The following is a 17,103-nucleotide window of genomic DNA, read 5'->3' as shown; positions in this document are numbered from 1 at the left end:
CTGCTCCCCTCCACAGCATGTCTTTCTTGGTTCTCTCCCTCAGCCCCAACCAGTCCCAGCAGAAGACTGCCCCTGGTTCTGCTGGAGGTTTCTTCCTGTTAAAAGGGAGTTTTTCCTTCCCACTGTCGCCAAGTGCTTGCTCACAGGGGGTCGTTTTGACCGTTGGGGTTTTTACGTAATTATTGTATGGCCTTGCCTTACAATATAAAGCGCGTTGGGGCAACTGTTTGTTGTGATTTGGCGCTGTATAAATAAAATTGATGATGATGAATATGACTTTCATCCAGTCATCCACAGTCCACAATTGCTTTTCCTTAGCCCATTGTAACCTTGTTTTTTTCTGTTTAGGTGTTAATGATAGCTTTCGTTTAGCTTTTCTGTATGTAAATCCCATTTCCTTTAGGTGGTTTCTTACAGTTCAGTCACAGACGTTGACTCCAGTTTCCTCCCATTCGTTCCTCATTTGTTTTGTTGTGCATTTTCGATTTTTCAGACATATTGCTTTAAGTTTTCTGTCTTGACGCTTTGATGTCTTCCTTGGTCTACCAGTATGTTTGCCTTTAACAACCTTCCCATGTTGTTTGTATTTGGTCCAGAGTTTAGATACAGCTGACTGTGAACAACCATCATCTTTTGCAACATTGCGTGATGATTTACCCTCTTTTAAGAGTTTGATAATCCTCTCCTTTGTTTCAATTGACATCTCTCGTGTTGGAGCCATGATTCATGTCAGTCCACTTGGTGCAACAGCTCTCCAAGGTGTGATCACTCCTTTTTAGATGCAGACTAACGGGCAGATCTGATTTGATGCAGGTGTTAGTTTTCGGGATGAAAATTTACAGGGTGATTCCATAATTCTTTCCTCAGAATTGAGTGAGTCCATATTTTTTTCCCTCTGCTTGGTCTAAAAAAGTAACCGTTACTGACTGACAATTTTTTTCCTGATTTTTTTTTATAGTGTTTCTTAAAGCCAGAAAGTCGCCATTTGAAATGACTTTAGTTTTGTGTCATGTCTGTGAGCTGCTTTTTTCTACAAAATTAAACAACTGAATGAACATCCTCCGAGGCCGGTGATTCCATAATTTTTGCCAGGGGTTGTACATAAAAGTCACTGAAGTTCGTATACCTATACTGTATGTGACTCCTGTTTCTTTGGGGTTGCCATAACAGATCTGGTATTGGATCTGCCTGGTGATTTGGCACAAATTTTACACTTGATGCTCCTCCTGAAACAATTCCAGATATTCTGTAATATACTGTAAATCATTACTGTGTTGCACTCTTATTTTTGAACATGTGGTCTGTTGCATAATGGCTTCAGTCTGTCAGTGATATCAACCTTGTCATTTCCATCTCTGTGCGCATAAAATACTGTGGCATTTTTATGATTGGGTATTGTTGAAAGTATTCAATTACACATATTAGTCAGTTTCACAACTTCCCATAGTGCCCTGCACACTCAGTAGTTCTCATATATTCTCTTTATCCTCAATTGAGTTGCTGGCTGGATGTTGTGATTTGATGTTTTTATATATATAAAGATTAAAAATCTCATTTCCATTACACACACTGCCTGGTACAGGTCACTGTTGGAAATTAGATTTTTAATCTTAATGAGGCTTTTACCTGGTTTTACCTAGAGGGCCGCACTTGTAGAGTGCAAACCTCCGCCAACACTAGTTTCTACTTCCACAATTCTTTACCTTGAAAAAAAAAATTCAAGGTCAAAGTCCTGTTAGAAGTGGCTTTGCATAAGCTAAAATATAATATACAAATAATGAATGATTTTACATTCTTTCAATGGTACGAATATTTCATGAGGTGAATGTTGGAATGTACCATTCAATAAGGCGAAAATAGGCTACGGCTAAAATAGATCCTTGTCATTTGATATGTTATTAATTTATAAACAACAGAAAAAGGACTTACATTTTGGTGTGCATCACTGGTGCTTTGATGTCAACAGTCCAATGCAAAGTTTAAATAGGAGTCCAAAATTGTTCCCAGTCAGCTTGGAAAAACAGTTAGACACTTCAAAATTCTGATGATGTAGTCCCTGATGCCATGCACTGACTTTGTGTACTTCCAAAAAAAAAAACCAAGACTTCAGTCCAGTGAAAAATCACATCAGAAATTAGTCCAGCTCTTCCTCCTAACTTCATCCTCTTCATCCTAACAGCTCTTCATGCTTCCAGACAGCTTTCGTAGTGGATTTGTTTTGTGTGTGTGTGTTAGAAGAATTAGCACCGTCAGTTAGCTCCTTCAACTCGTCATCCGTCAGCAAAACAAACTCTGCCATGTTTAGCTGAACGCCGCCCCCACTGTTGTGTGCATGGGTGGGGTTTGCAGCATGCAATGGTACAAAATGTGTAGAACCAAATTTGCACTGTAAATGGAACCAAATTGCATGTTAAATGCAACACAACACAAATGGGACAAACACAACACAAATGGGACGATTAATCCATGTCACGTGACATGCAAAGCACCAATCAAATGACAAAGATCCACTCAGCTGTTATATAATACAAAATATAGATCAAAGTGGCTTTTCAGTGTTAAAATAAAGTAGCCGCTAAATCCGCAATTACGGATCAGATGCGGATCAAACTTTGTCAGGTGATAGTGAGTGCAAGTCTACACCTCACTTTTAAATATGAGAGTGATTGGGGCATGTTTGAATAAGATAGAATGTAAAATATACATTAAATGGGGAATGGGGTTTTCAATGTTGAATTTAAATGACAACAAAATCTGTAATCCAAATCAGATCCGGATCAAACTTTCAGTCGATAAAGGATACCATCTGTCAAATATGAAAGAAATTTGTTCTTTTTGACACTTATGAATTTTTGAAAATTTGTTCAGGATAGGGATTTTTCCAAGATTTTTGACTTTTGACCTATGACCTTGAAAATTTAATCAGTTCTTGCCTATCAGGATATGAATCCATCCATCCATCCATCCATCCATTTTCTTCAAGCAAAGCCGCCCAGACCTCCCGATCCACACACACCTCCCCCAGCTCCTCCGGGGGAACCCCAAGGCGTTCCCAAGCCAGCTGAGAGATGTAATCCCTCCAGCGTGTCCAGGGTCTTCCCCGGGGCCTCCTCCCAATGGGACGTACCCGGAACACCTCTCCAGCGAGGCGTCCAGGGGCATCCGGAAGAGATGCCCGAGCCACCTTAACTGACTCCTTTCGATGTGGAGGAGCAGCGGCTCGACTCCGAGCTCCTCCCGAGTGATCGAGCTCCTCACCCTATCTCTAAGGGAGACACTAGCCACTCTCCTAAGGAAGCCCATTTTGGTCGCTTGTACCCGCGATATAGTTCTTTTGGTCATGACTGAACCCTCATGACCATAGGTGAGAGTAGGAACGAAGATTGACCAGTAGTTTTTTGGCTCAGCTCCGTTTTCGCCACAACAGTACGGCAGAGCGAATGCAATACAGCCCCTGCTGCGCCTGTTCTCCAGCCAATCTCACACTCCATTATCCCCTCATTCATGGACAAGACCCCAAGGTACTTGAACTCATTCACCTGGGGCAAGACCACACTCCCTACCTGGAGTAGGCAATCCATTGGTTTCCTGCTGAGAACCATGGCCTCAAATTTAGAGGTGCTGATCCTCATTTCTGCTGCTTCACACTCGGCTGCAAACTGATCCAGTGAGTATTGGAGGTCACAAGCCAACAGGACCACATCATCTGCAAAAAGTAGTAGTAGACCCTGAGCCCACCAAACTGGAAACCTTCCTCCCCTGACTACGCCTCAATATCAAGTCCATGAATATCACAAACAGGATTGGTGACAAGGCGCAGCCCTGGCAAAGGCCAGCCACCACCAGAAACAACTCCAACTTACTGCCGAGCACCCGAACACAGCTCTAGCTTTGTGAGTACAGAGATCGGATGGCCCTGAGAAGGGAGACTCCCCCACTCAGTATCTCCCAGGGTACCCGATCATATGCATTCTCCAAGTCCACAAAACACATGTAGACTGTATGGGCATACTCTCAGGCACCCTCCAGGATCCTTGTGATAGCGAAGAGCTGCTCGGTTGTTCCACAAACCACATGGTTCCTCTTCAATCAGATGTTCGGCTTGCTTTTTTTTTTTCTTTCACTTTACAATTATGCCTCACATTCATTCACCCATTCACATAGACACACTTACACACTGATATCAGGGTGCTGCCATGCAAGGTGCTCAGTACACACCGGGAGCAACTTGGAGATTAACCCTCTGGGGTCCGAGGGCATTTTTTGGACAGTTCACTCGCCTGGCATAAATGTTTTATTATTGCTGTTAACAGCTCTCCCTGCATCCCACAATCAAGTTTTATGTCTCTTTTTTTAGGACAACCTGTGCTTTCAGAATATATATGTTTTTGTTGTATTTTATAAGTGTAATAAAGGTTTACAATCAAAAGTAGGCAAGGAAAAAAATAAAGCGAAAAATAATTTTCCACACACATTTATCCTAAACACACAGCAAACGATAATAAACAACTGTTTTGACACTTTATAAAGGTAATTTGAGGTCTTGTGTGAATGACTGTACAACAAAAAGGTTCCAACAATAAATACAAATACACATTTTGAACAATATATACAAAATGGTTTATGTGTTTTGTTGTCCATTCATATGGTAAACAGTGCTTTACGCAGTGAAAGCAACAGAGTTATCCAGTAACATTCACATGCAAACTAGTGGAGCAATCCTGATAGTTACACACACTTTGTTTGAGCACGTGAGATTGTCAGAGGCTCTCCGTGTGCTCCTGCTTTCACTGATCACTGTGCGTAATGGCGCAGGGCACACTGAGTATGTACTAATAGTATGTACTCATTGGAGCACCCAGGGGGCTATTCAAACGGACCAACTAGTAACATATCACTCCCCAAACCGATCTTTGGCTTTTCACGTGAGGTAAATCTGCCCTATGATTGGATTTTGGGAAACCATGTGACGGTGAACCAATTCCGATTGGACACTCACATTGCGCACGTCATCACACAGCTTCTATGAGGAGTACAAAGATGGCTGATGGCTGGCTCGAAGGTCCGCGGAGTTCACTTTTCACCAAAAAAAAAAAAGTAAGTTTCTATCTCATATCATTCAAAAGTTATTTATAATTTAAAAGTTTATTATAATTTATCATTTTTATACAACGGCATCGGCCCCAGAGGGTTAAGGATTTAAGGGTTAAGGGTTGAAGCACGCTGGACCCCCCCCTCGCGGGGACGCTGATTTTTAAAAATCGATTCTTGGACATATTGGATTGATTCAGAATTGTAATAAATAAGAATGGCGAGTCGCATGTGTTCTTTTGCACATGCATGTGTTCTTTTGCACTGGAAATTGCTTGATTGTTGCTTATTTTTTCTGTAAGAAAACTGGAGTGGAAAATGACCAAAGCTGGAAAATAAAACTCAGTATCTGTACTATGTGTAATGTCATTTTCTTTTTGTTAGACTTGATCTTATAAAATTGGTATTGAAAAAAACGTATTGTTCAGGAACCAGTATCGAAGTGAAGGTATTGAAATTGGTACTGGTATTGAAAATTTTTGATTGATACCCAGGCCTAGATGGTGTGCATGTCAATATTTGCATGCTCCAGCAGGTTCTGCCAGCAGTGGAAAAGCAAACAAAGCCAGACTTAGTGTTCCGACCCGTACCATGCCGTGCAGTACTGACCCGAACTGCTCGGTGGAAACAGGGCTGTCAGCATACACTGGCTAAATCGTCAAGGTGTGACAGGGCCCCAACATATGTAATGGAAATCTAGACTTTCACTCCTGCTTGCTGTGTGAACCACGCTGTGGTTTCTGTGTGAGAGACTGTGAGATACACTGACAAAATGGAGAGAGGGTGTGGGGAGCTGCACCTACTTTCCACTTAAAGCAGCAAATTAACAGGAACTGTTCATTTGTGAGAAACCAGAATATTGATTTTGTTTATTGTTGGTGTATTTCTAGCAGCAAACCATTATCTCTTTTAAGACATCTGTTTGCTTATATTAGCTGGCTGAAATGTTACGCGTAACCAAAGGTCCATTGAGCTAATGCCACGGTTGAAGCGTGCGTCGTGCACAATTCATAGAAAATGCTTCTCAGGATTTGGTTTCCGATGTCTTTGTGATGAAAGTCTTCCAGGTTTTTACTCGCATGGTGAACGTTTCCAGATTATTTTTGGTGATATTCAAAGCACAATCACTGGTAATCATAACATATCGTTGTGCTCAAAAGTTTACATACCCTGGCAGAATTTTTGCTTTTTTGGTCATTTTTAAGAGAATATGAATGACAACACAAAAACTTTTTTTTCACTCATGGTGAGTGGTTGGGTGATGCCATTTATTGTCAAACCGTGTTTCCTCTTTTAAATCAAAATGACAAGAGAACTACCCAAATGACCCTGATCAAAAGTTTACATACCCCTGTTCTTAATACTGTGTATTGCCCCTTTAACATCAATGACAGCTTGGAGTCTTTTGTGGTAGTTGTGGACAAGGCTATCTGATGGTAAAACTGCCACTGAGTATGTCTTGGACTTTATTTACACATGGTGGCCAACTGGTTAGTGCGCTTGGTTTCAGTGCAGAAGGTTCCCGGTTCAAATCCCACCCCTGCCACTTTTCTCCATGTAATCTGGAGTTGCGTCAGGAAGGGCATCCGGTGTAAAACTGTGCCAATTCAACATGCAGAGCCACCTTGGATTTGCTGTGGCGACCCCGAGTGCAAACAAGGGAGCAGCCGAAGGGACTTACTTACAAAGAAATACAAACAGTATGGCACTTTATGGTAAATCTGCATGGAGTAGAGTTATCAAAAACTGAGTGACTATGCAAGAAGGAGAAAAGTGAGGAAAGCCATCAAGACACCCAGACAACCCAGGAGTGGGTATGGGCTTATGTGGCTGTGATTGGAGAAATTGTGCACAGTGCAAGCTTTGCATTTTGCATCACTGCTCTTAGCTTCATAGTGGAGTAGAGCAGAGAAGGATTTTCTATCACCAAAACAGATCAAATCCAGGCTTGCATCTCAGATGTACCTTCTGGCAATTTGTAGCTAAACTTTCAGGTCTTCTTTTTAAGAAAATCCTCCTCTGTACCACTTCATCATGAAGATGGATAACTGGTGATGCAAAATGCAAAGCTTGCACTGTGCATAATTTCTCCAATCACAGCCACATAAGCCTATAACTTCTTCTGGGTTGTCTGGGTGTCTTGGTGGCTTTCCTCACTCTTCTACTTCTTGCACAGTCAGTTTTTGAGAACTGTCTACTCCATGCAGATTGACCATAGAGTGCCATATTATTTGTATTTCTTTGTAATTGATGTAAATAAAGTCTGAAACATATTCAGTTGCAGCTTTACCATCAGAGAGCCTCGTCCACAATGACCACAAAAGACTCCAAGCTCTCATTGATGTAAAGGGGGTAATATGCAGTATTAAGAACAGGGGTATGTAAACTTTTGATGAGGGTCATTTGGGTAGTTCTCTTGTCATTTTGATTTAAAAAGAGGAAACAGTTGTTTGACAATAAATGGCTTCACCCAACAACTAATCATGAGTGAAAAAAAAGTTTTTGTGTTGTCATTCATATTCTCTTAAAAATGGCCAAAAAAGCAAAAATTCTGCCAGGGTATGTAAACTTTTGAGCACAACTGTAAGTGTCTCAAATTTAAATGAAAAAGGTCAATAGACAATGAAGAGGCAGGCCATATACGGGACAGGGCAGGTGGAACAGAATTCAGAAGGGTCACAGGGATAGAGTACCCTCTCCTCAGGCATTACAGTGGCCTCCATATGAGCTATGGGGGAGAAGGCAGGCTGTAGTGGGTACGATGCCCAGCAGCGGTGGTTGAGCGTACATCCTTGTTGAGTCCCTGTGAGTTGAAGTCCTGAAGAGTTCTGAGGGCTCGGGGCATGCATCCAGTGGATGGAACGCGATCATCCCATGGTGAGGAAGGGCCAGGTGACTGCAGTGTGGATACTCGTGGTGAGCAATCCAGGATTGTAGGCTCCACCGTGCCTGCAGGAGGAGTATCGGCAGGCGCGGGGATTGCCGGTATCTGAGCTGCAGGTGGCCTGTGAGGCGGTTGCTTGGGTGGGGCTTCGTGGGTCATGTCAGACTGGGCCATCAATGGCAGACAAGGGGCCATCATCAAGTGATCTCTCCAGGCAACTGGAGTATATTGCCGAAGGAACTGGCAATTATGCAGAGTGACACAGCCCAATCCGTCAACCTGAATCACGTACTGATTGAACTGTCGCACTTTGATGATAATACCGGTCTTGGCCCACTTGGTCGGGTGAGGGCCGGTCTTGTTTTGGATGCAGACAGGGTAAACGACTTTTAAGGTGTGTTTGGAGAGGTGTTCGACATCACGCTTGTGGCGATTGCGCAGTGCTTCTTCTCTGCCTACAAGCGTCGAACACCATGTCGGGTGGGGTTGGTATTTGCCTGATGGATGGAAATGAAATCTCTTATGGTTCTCCAAAAAGGCACATGGCTGGGGAGAGATGGGTGTCGTAGTCCGGTGTATTACAACTGCAAATGGCTCTTTGAAATTTGTCAGTGTTCAATGACCCATTGACTATATTTTCACTTATGTGTTTCATAGTTTTGATACCCACCTCTGCCCAACAGTTGATGTGAGGGAATGCCACAGAGGAGAGGCGGTGTTGGACACACCGATTACTAAGAAAGTGTTGTGTCGAGAATGCGTGAACTCTGGTCCACCATCAGATGACAATTCCTCCGCAGTTCCGTAGGTGACAAACGTGCGACGAAGGGCTGTGATCAAGCCTCATGCTCTGTTGGCACTTCCCTCCACGATCGGCCAGTTGCTGTAGCGATCAACCAAGACGAGGAATTGTCTGCCTTGGTATGAGAAGAAATCAGCCACAACACATTGGAACTGGTACGCAGGCTGTAAGGGTTGTGTGGGAGCGGTACCAGGCTGAGAAGGAGCGATGCATCGTTCAATGCATAGTTCTCATAGCTCTTTGATGGCAGGGGTCATACCTAGCCAGAAGAAGGATGACTCTGCCCTGGAGCACATCTGGGTGACGCCTTGATGGGCTGAGTGGATGGCCTCAAGCTCCCTATTGCGCAGAGACACTGGGATGATGAAGCGGTCATGGTAGAGGGCGAGACCGTCAAAACTGCTCAGATATGTCCTGTATTGATGGTATGGTCTGAGTGCTGGGGGAGGCATGTCTTAAGCTCTGGGAAGCCATCCTCTGAGATTCAGCATTTCTACCATCGTTAGATCACTCCAGGTGGCCAGGCAGACGTCATCCCATGCGACTGATTTGATCACTGTGTTATCAGTGGAGTCATATGAGCATACCTCAGTGATTGTGGGTTAGGGTTGGTGTGACGCACAAAGCAGACAAGTCATCAGGTAGCTCCAAGTGTGATGTCCTTCCAACCGGGTGTCTGGACAGAGCATCTGTAGCAGCATGCCCGGCTCCAGGGATGTGAACAACACAAAGTGGTAACACAGGGTCTTTTCCTTCAGGTTTCGCAGGCGGGGATTTGGGATGTCATCCAGTCGCCTAGCACTTTAAAGAGGGGCTTGTGATTGATGGCCATAATGAGGTTGAGGCAACAAATGACAAAGTAGTGGGCCTTGTCTAGGGCTTCCACAATGGCTAATGCTTCCCCTTTGATAGGCGCACACCTGGACTCTGTGCCCAAAGTAAAAGTCTACTTATGACTACGGTGATCTGCCATCCATCTGGGCAACAGAATGGCCACGATGAGGGGCATGTGCAGTGCTTTTGGAAGAGCCAGAACCCTAAGCTGTCCTTCCTCCAGTCTGTGGCCAGGCATGTGGGTTTAGATTTGTCAAAGATTTCTACACCCTTTTTGATCTCATTGATGATGAGGGCTTTGGTTTCCTCAAACAGCCTGTTCATATTGTCGGTCGGGACAAACCTGATTCCCGGTTTCAGGAACTGATGGAATGGCTGCATTCTCTCTGCAGATGCAAAGGCATATGACACCTGATTGACCAACCTGAACCAGCTAAGCATGTCCATAATGTTTTTCGGGACTGGGAAGTTCTGAATGGCCTTAATAGATTTATGGCAGGGTCACACTGTTGTAGGGTCAATTTGGAAGTCTCTTTGGCGAATACGAACTTGGAAGGGTTCAGAATGATGCCGTTACGTCCACAGGTGTCAAGCCAGTCAACAGCCTGGAAGAAGCTCCCATGGATGTCATCTGCCCACATCAGTGTCATCAACGATCTTCCCCTTTTGAGGGATGTCGGTGACAAATTTATTGACGCGCCGACTGTATGCATCGCCTGAGGCAAGTTAGCCTTGGGGTGCAACACGGTATCATATCGACCCCATGGGCAGTATAAACGTTGTCAAGTGCCTGTCCTCTTCATGCAGCTGGATACTATGATACCCATTCCAGGCATTGAACACTGTTTTCCTAATGTTTGGCAGAATGGTGCAAGCCTGGTGAAATGGCAGCTGGGTGTGGTGTGTTTCTCCGGTCATGTTGCGATTAAGACTGCGCATCGAGGTTTGCCTGATTTTTTTTTTGGGGGCACACAACCATCTGATGACACTATGTGACAGGTGTTCCCACCGGTACAGGTTTGATAACTCCTAGACGGACGTCTTGATCAAGGCCTGCCTTGACCTCTTCCTGCAAATGTATTGGGGCCGGGATGGGGGTATGATGGGCCACTTATGTAGCATCCGGATCTATCGTGAGGTGTATGGGGACCTGACATCATGGGGAGGGGCTGTTGACAGACATTGAATGTGCTGGATGCATAGTAGTCCAGCAGCCACTTCCCCAGTCTATCCCAGTTCTCCCCCCAGTGGCAGTGAGTGGAAGAGATGTAGGGCATGGGGGTGGAGCCTGTCGTCAAGGGCAATCACAAAGGAGTATTTTGTTGAGTGGGAGAGTAGCATCACGTGAAGTGGGCTCGGTATGAGTAATGAGCGAGTGTGCCACACCAACAGTTGGGAAACTGGAGGGGATGATTCCAAGCACGACAGGCCTATTTGGATAGGAAGAATCTGTCAGTCAGTGGTGTGATATAAACAAGCTGATGAGTAGTGCACGGATCACCGGCTGGGGAGGTGCCTGATATGCAGAGAGGTATAGCTCCTAGTATGTTAATTGATTAGCTGTTGGCCACAGACATCTTTATTGTAGTGGGGATCAGATGTCAGGACTGTAATCCAAGCTTCAACAGGACTGACTCACCAGCAAGGCAGGACTGGCGGGGCATGCCTTCATGCGTTCCTTCCTACTGCCAGCATGCTCTTGCCTGCCACAATAGTCACATGAGGGGTTGCTCTGGTTGAGATGGGGAGTGTTGCTACTACTGGTCTGTAAAGGTGACCTCTCCTGGGAAGGAGAGACGCCAAGAAAGAGGCACCCAGCTGAGCGCTTTCCGCTTTCCTTGGCCTCGATTGCTTGAATAGTGCCCTCTAACTTCAATTTCTGATTAGATTGGCCAAGGATGTCAAGACAGATTTCATCATCACAGATTCCACGTATCAGTGCATTCTGTATCATGTCATCACTATAGTGCACATCCTCTGCACAGCCAGGTTTGGGGTATGTAATCAAGAAATTGCATACACTAACCTGTGCTCTCAAGCAGGCAGCAAATGCTCTAACAGGTTCATCCCTGTCCTGTCACATATTGTGAAGTTGGACGCAAGCTACCATGATGTTTTCCTGGCGGACAGCAAGCATTTTAAGTTTTGAAGGACCGTGGCTTCCTCCCTGCTTGAAAGTGAGCCGAATGTGAGTGTGAGGTCTTTCCTCAGCAAGACATTGGAACATTCCAGGAACTGGTAAATGATGTCTTGTCCAGTAATGTGTGTAGCTGCTTTATAGTTATTCCACCATTGCGAGAAGTAGGACTATTCCTCACTAGAGCCAGCCGCTGAGATAGTGGGCCGTTTCACCTTCTCCGCAGAGGCTGTAATGGCAGTAGCTGTGTTGTGCGGAGGGTGGGCCGTGCTGGTGTGTATATCCAGGAGGCAGATGAGGACGTCTGGAGGAGTTGAACTGGGCCAGCTGACGTCACAGCCTGGTGCAGGGCAGTCGATGTTGGCCATTGTGGATGAAATACGTGAGCATAAAAGAGTGCCAAGCTCTTTAATCAACTTGCCAGTGAGCAATGATCACACATTTATTCTGCAAGAGACAAACATGGGTGTTACAACACAGAACAATGTGTAATTATGTACAATAGCTATACAGTGATCCATGACTGACTACTTAGCACGATGGTTAGAAAGTCACCCATCACCAGATCAGTAACATGTACTACAACTATAATCCTATAACATAGTGTTACAAAATTAACCTTCACAAGTATATCTCATTAAAAATAAACAAAGCCAGCACCCAATGAAAACATAAAACTAAGATTTTTGTCACTGTTCTTTTAATTATTTTTTCTTTAGACCTTCTCTTGACCAAGTTTTAGCTGATGACAACAGAAGATTTTCACCTTACGTAGCCAGTATTGCTATACAGATGTCTGGTCAGGTCTGGGAGTATGCACCACAGTCATTCCACTGGTGCCCAAGAATTCTCTGGAAAGACCTCGTCCAAAAACAGTCATCACCTTAGGTCACAGTGATTACAGTCCAATTCTCAGCACTATACAGCAAGACTGGAGTTCCCACAGTTTACTGAAACACATGAAATGGATATCTGAAAAACAGATCTATGGTTGCATCACTTACCTGCTGTTTGTCATTTTGCTATGAGAACTAAAGGTTTACCGGTTTTCAATCAAGTAAATATTGATCCAAATCAACACATCAGTGTACATTTTTACTTGGAATTAAAGAGACAACCATTTCAATTTTTCAAATCAATGTTTGCTCCAAAAAGATGCACGCGCACACACACACACACTGTGCTCTCTCTTTTTATTTGTTTTAGTGGTACTTTGAGTAAACTAATTTTTGGCACAAGTAGTCCCTGGTAGCATTTCAGCCTCTGATTTTGACATTTTCAGGGATATTTTGCAGGATCAACAAATGGACCAGTTTCCTGTGCTGGTAATAGTGTAGGGCTTGGACAGCAAGACTGCAGATGGGTGAGTGGTAGTGTGTAGACTCTATAAGAGTAAATGCTGTAATCTTGTAAATCACTAAATTAAAAAGTGCTCTGAATGAGAATAGAATGATTAGTTCTTGGTGAACTTCAGTGGACCTGATCAATCCCAAAAGTAAGCTTGTTTATCCTGTGTAGTATTTGATAGAGGTGTGTGCGTGTGCACACGCGCTACCTACTGGATGGGTTATAGTAGATTATGAACAGCTATAATTCACTTCACTTGTCGTTTGTCTGCTACCTGCTGAAGCACTGTGCACATAATGTGTGGGTGATTCTTAGACTACGGGCACTTATTATGTCCTTTGATCATATTGTATGAAAAACAGAAAAAAGGGGAAATTTCATACTTTTATAGTTATCAGAGAGAAAACTGACCAACCTTTTGTCAAAAAGTGATTAATGGCCCTGTCAGCCAATCAGAATCGACTACGTCACTAAGCCCCGCCCCCTTATGACATCGCAGCCAATCAGAATTGAGTATGTCACTAAGCCCCGCCCCTTATGACATCACAGCCAATCAGAATCGATGATGTCACTATGTCCCGCCCCTAAGCCCCGCCCCTAACCCCCTCCCCCTAATTCCGCCCCTTATGACGTCACAGCCAATCAGAATCGATGATGTCACTATGTCCCGCCCCTAAGCCCTGCCCCTAACACCCTCCCCCTAATTCCGCCCCTTATGACATCACAGCCAATCAGAATCGATGACATCACTATGTCCCGCCCCTAAGCCCCTCCCCTAGTCCCGCCTCCAAGTCCCGCCCCTTATGATGTCACAGCCAATCATAATCGATGACGTCACTATGTCCCACCCCTAAGCCCCGCCCCTGGCTCCTCCCCTAGCCCCACCCCCAAGCTCCTCCCCTAACCCCGCCCCAAGCACCGCCTCCAAGCCCCACCTCCCCTCCCACCCGGGTCTAATATTTTAATGTCATTTTATTTCATGAATTAAAGAATGATTAAAAATACCTAGATCTTTTTAATGTATTAAAGAATTAACTAATTCTGAAATAATTAAACATAAATCAAAGAATTAACTAATTCTGAAATAATTAAACATAAATCAGTGTCTATTATCTAAGACACTGCCTCAATTAAAGAAGGAATAAAAAATACCATATCTTATGCATAATTATGGGAGGTTTTCTTCAATTTAGTGATTAAACACGAATATTTTAATACGCCTTTAATATTTCTTAATTCTTAAATTATCGCGTTTCCTTTTATGGTTTGTAATGCCTCAATTAAAGAAGGGAAACAAATAGCCGTCTCTCTCGGGTGTAAGTCAGCAAGACGGTCAAATACCCACGCATAGAGCCGCTCGCGGAAACATGACCCCACGGCTGTAATACCTGTTGCAGACGCTTGCTGTGTCTGTGTGTGCGTGCATGCGTGTGTGCGTGTGTGTGTGTGTGTGTTTCGTAGGCGTGTGTGTGTGTGCGTGCGTGTGTGTGCGTGTGTGTGTGTGTGTATGTGTGTGTGTGTGACCTGCGGAGCGGGGGTGTCACGCCGGATGGTCTTTTATAACATAGTAGAGAAGCTTGAATCTTCGGTTGAAGCTTGAATGTTTAATTACCTCCAATTTCCTGATGACGGGGTCGTTCGTCACGCTTGTTTCAAGGTTGAAAAAACAAAGCTCCTTCTCACTCACGCCAAATGGTGTTTCTTTTAAGATATCAGCCGATCGATCATGGTGCGCGGGACACCCGCTGATCGGAGATGCTGCCCCGAGGTGATGAACCCGAAAAATCAACAAACCTCCTTCTCACTCACGCCAAATGGTGTTTCTTTTAAGATATCAGCCGATCGATCATGGTGCGCGGGACACCCGCTGATCGGAGATGCCGCTCCGAGGTGATGAAGGCGGAAAAAAACAAAGTTTCTTCTCCGTCACTCCCGGCAGGGTGGCTGGGTGTCAGGCCAGATGGTATTTTTAGAGCAAAAGGTACCAGTAAGTGTTTTTCACAAAAAACCTCGTTTGAAAAACAATTTACCCTTTTCAATAATATTATAGGAAAGAACACAGGCTGTATAAGGTTTAGAATATGTGCTTTATTACATTCATTAAAGTCACACACACAGAGAAAAAAGCAATTGTTCATGTTTATTAAACACAGCATACGTGAAGGAAAACATTAAGAAAAAAAGTACTTGTTCCAGTTACCTGAAGAAAAAAGCATATGTTCATGGTTATTAAACACAAATTTGGTCCACTTACATGAAGAAAAAAGCATACGTCCATGTTTATTAAAGGGTAACCATCAGGCTGTCGCTGTAAATTAGCTGATAGATGATTATTATGTCTCCAGCTGTGTATAATAAACTCAAGTCTGCTCAGTGCCACTTTTCTAAGGCAACAAGTTCGCATATTTTTTTTTGTAAAGTCAACTTACTATATTTTACACATTTTGGGATTCAAACATAAAATCCTTATCTCAACACTTCACGGTAACGTTCACATGCCAGCAGCTTGGATGTTAAGTCCTAAATCTAAACATTTTCTTTGCTCACTTGTATCGCTGCAAGTTCCTGCTTTACCACCTCATTCTGACCAAGAAACATCTGAAGTGGGTCAAAAAATAACTGAAACTGTTCTTGAAAGCAGCTTTCTCCTGGTTAGTTTTTAATACACCCTGAAGACATCAAGATTCTCTGATCAGATTTCTTGGGAGACTTTCCAAAAGGGAGACATCTATTGTTTTAATATGAAAATCAGCCGTCAGCATTTTATGTCAAGTGTTCCCTGAAAATCACAGATAACTGACTGACGGAGAACTGAAGCAACAACTTTGAAGTTTCAAATAAAACAGGGTTCATCAGCATTTTCTGGTTTATCAGAATCTGAATCAGAACAGCTTTTAACGGCCAAGTATCCACAGAATACATGGAATTTGACTTTGGTTTGAGCCGCACTCTCTCTGTACACTGTAAATGCATGCAAACATACAAACGAATTAAGTTAACCAGACTCAGTTTTCAAGCTGTAGCTTCAAGAAAATTAAGTTGACCTGAATATAATGAATGAACAAAACTATTTTGAGAATTAAGCCGTCACTTGCTGGATGCTCACAGTAAATACATTACTGTAATTTAATTTTTTCAGTACAGCAAAATAAACAAGTTACTGTAGTCTAGATTTTAAGTTTATTTGAGTACTGCACACTCGCAATAATTAAGGTAATCAAATCTGCTTCAAGACAACATAAATTACTTTGTAAGGGAGCAAGTTTGCATTTTTTGATTATTTTCAGTTTTAGTAAAGTCAACTTATTATATTTTACAGTGTAAGGCATGTAGAAATACCCTAAACAGCGAATAATCCGCAGTAAAATTTGTACAACGTGTTTTTAAAAACCACTTGTAATTATGAAGAAACTAGTTTAGCTAACAACTGCTACAGAAAGGTGAACATTTATTAAAATGAATCTGAAATACACGAGTTGACCAACATCAGGAGGGTAAGAGTTCTAATGTTAAAACTCACTGTTGTTACTCCGCTGTTTTATGATTTGTAAAAGGCTGCACCAGGCACTTGAAAATTGCACATTTCCGACCAATTCTGTCAAAAAAACATTAGCCTGGGAGCCGACACACTGCTGTCAGTGTGACAAGAGGAAAGTGTGTCATGTAGAATCTGTGCATTTGTTCAGAGCGTATAATTATAAATCTCAAGTCGTTTTAACGTGGATAAAGATTTAAGTGCGGTTGTTTTGCAGAAGTTCCACTGAAAACACACAGAAGCTGTAATTTTTACAATTCACACGCCGTATCTTTGATAGAAACAGTCGGTGGTCATTTATTGAGAAATCTAACTGGTGGAGGGTTTTACGCTTTAAACGCTTATTTGGTTGTGAAAAGCTCCACAAAAACTTATACTTTTCGAGCTGATGCTGACTGTTTGCATAACTTTTTGGCTGAGTGGGGAAACGTCTGACATTATATAGCCAATATGTTTGTTTTTTTCTTACTTTA

At 43.2% G+C, this 17,103-nt stretch overlaps 1 protein-coding gene across 1 annotated transcript in view; it reads left to right on the top strand.

Annotated features, from left to right (window-relative positions):
* atp1a3a (ATPase Na+/K+ transporting subunit alpha 3a) overlaps nt 1-17,103 on the top strand; it is a 100,315-nt gene that overhangs the window by 31,487 nt on the left and 51,725 nt on the right. The gene's annotated exons all lie outside the window — the stretch shown is intronic.

Source organism: Thalassophryne amazonica, chromosome 20 (assembly GCF_902500255.1).
Source record: "Thalassophryne amazonica chromosome 20, fThaAma1.1, whole genome shotgun sequence".
In the NCBI taxonomy this organism is placed as follows: Eukaryota; Metazoa; Chordata; class Actinopteri; order Batrachoidiformes; family Batrachoididae; genus Thalassophryne; species Thalassophryne amazonica.
The sequence above is the reverse complement of the archived record's forward strand: the minus strand, read 5'-3'. Positions and strand labels throughout refer to the sequence as shown.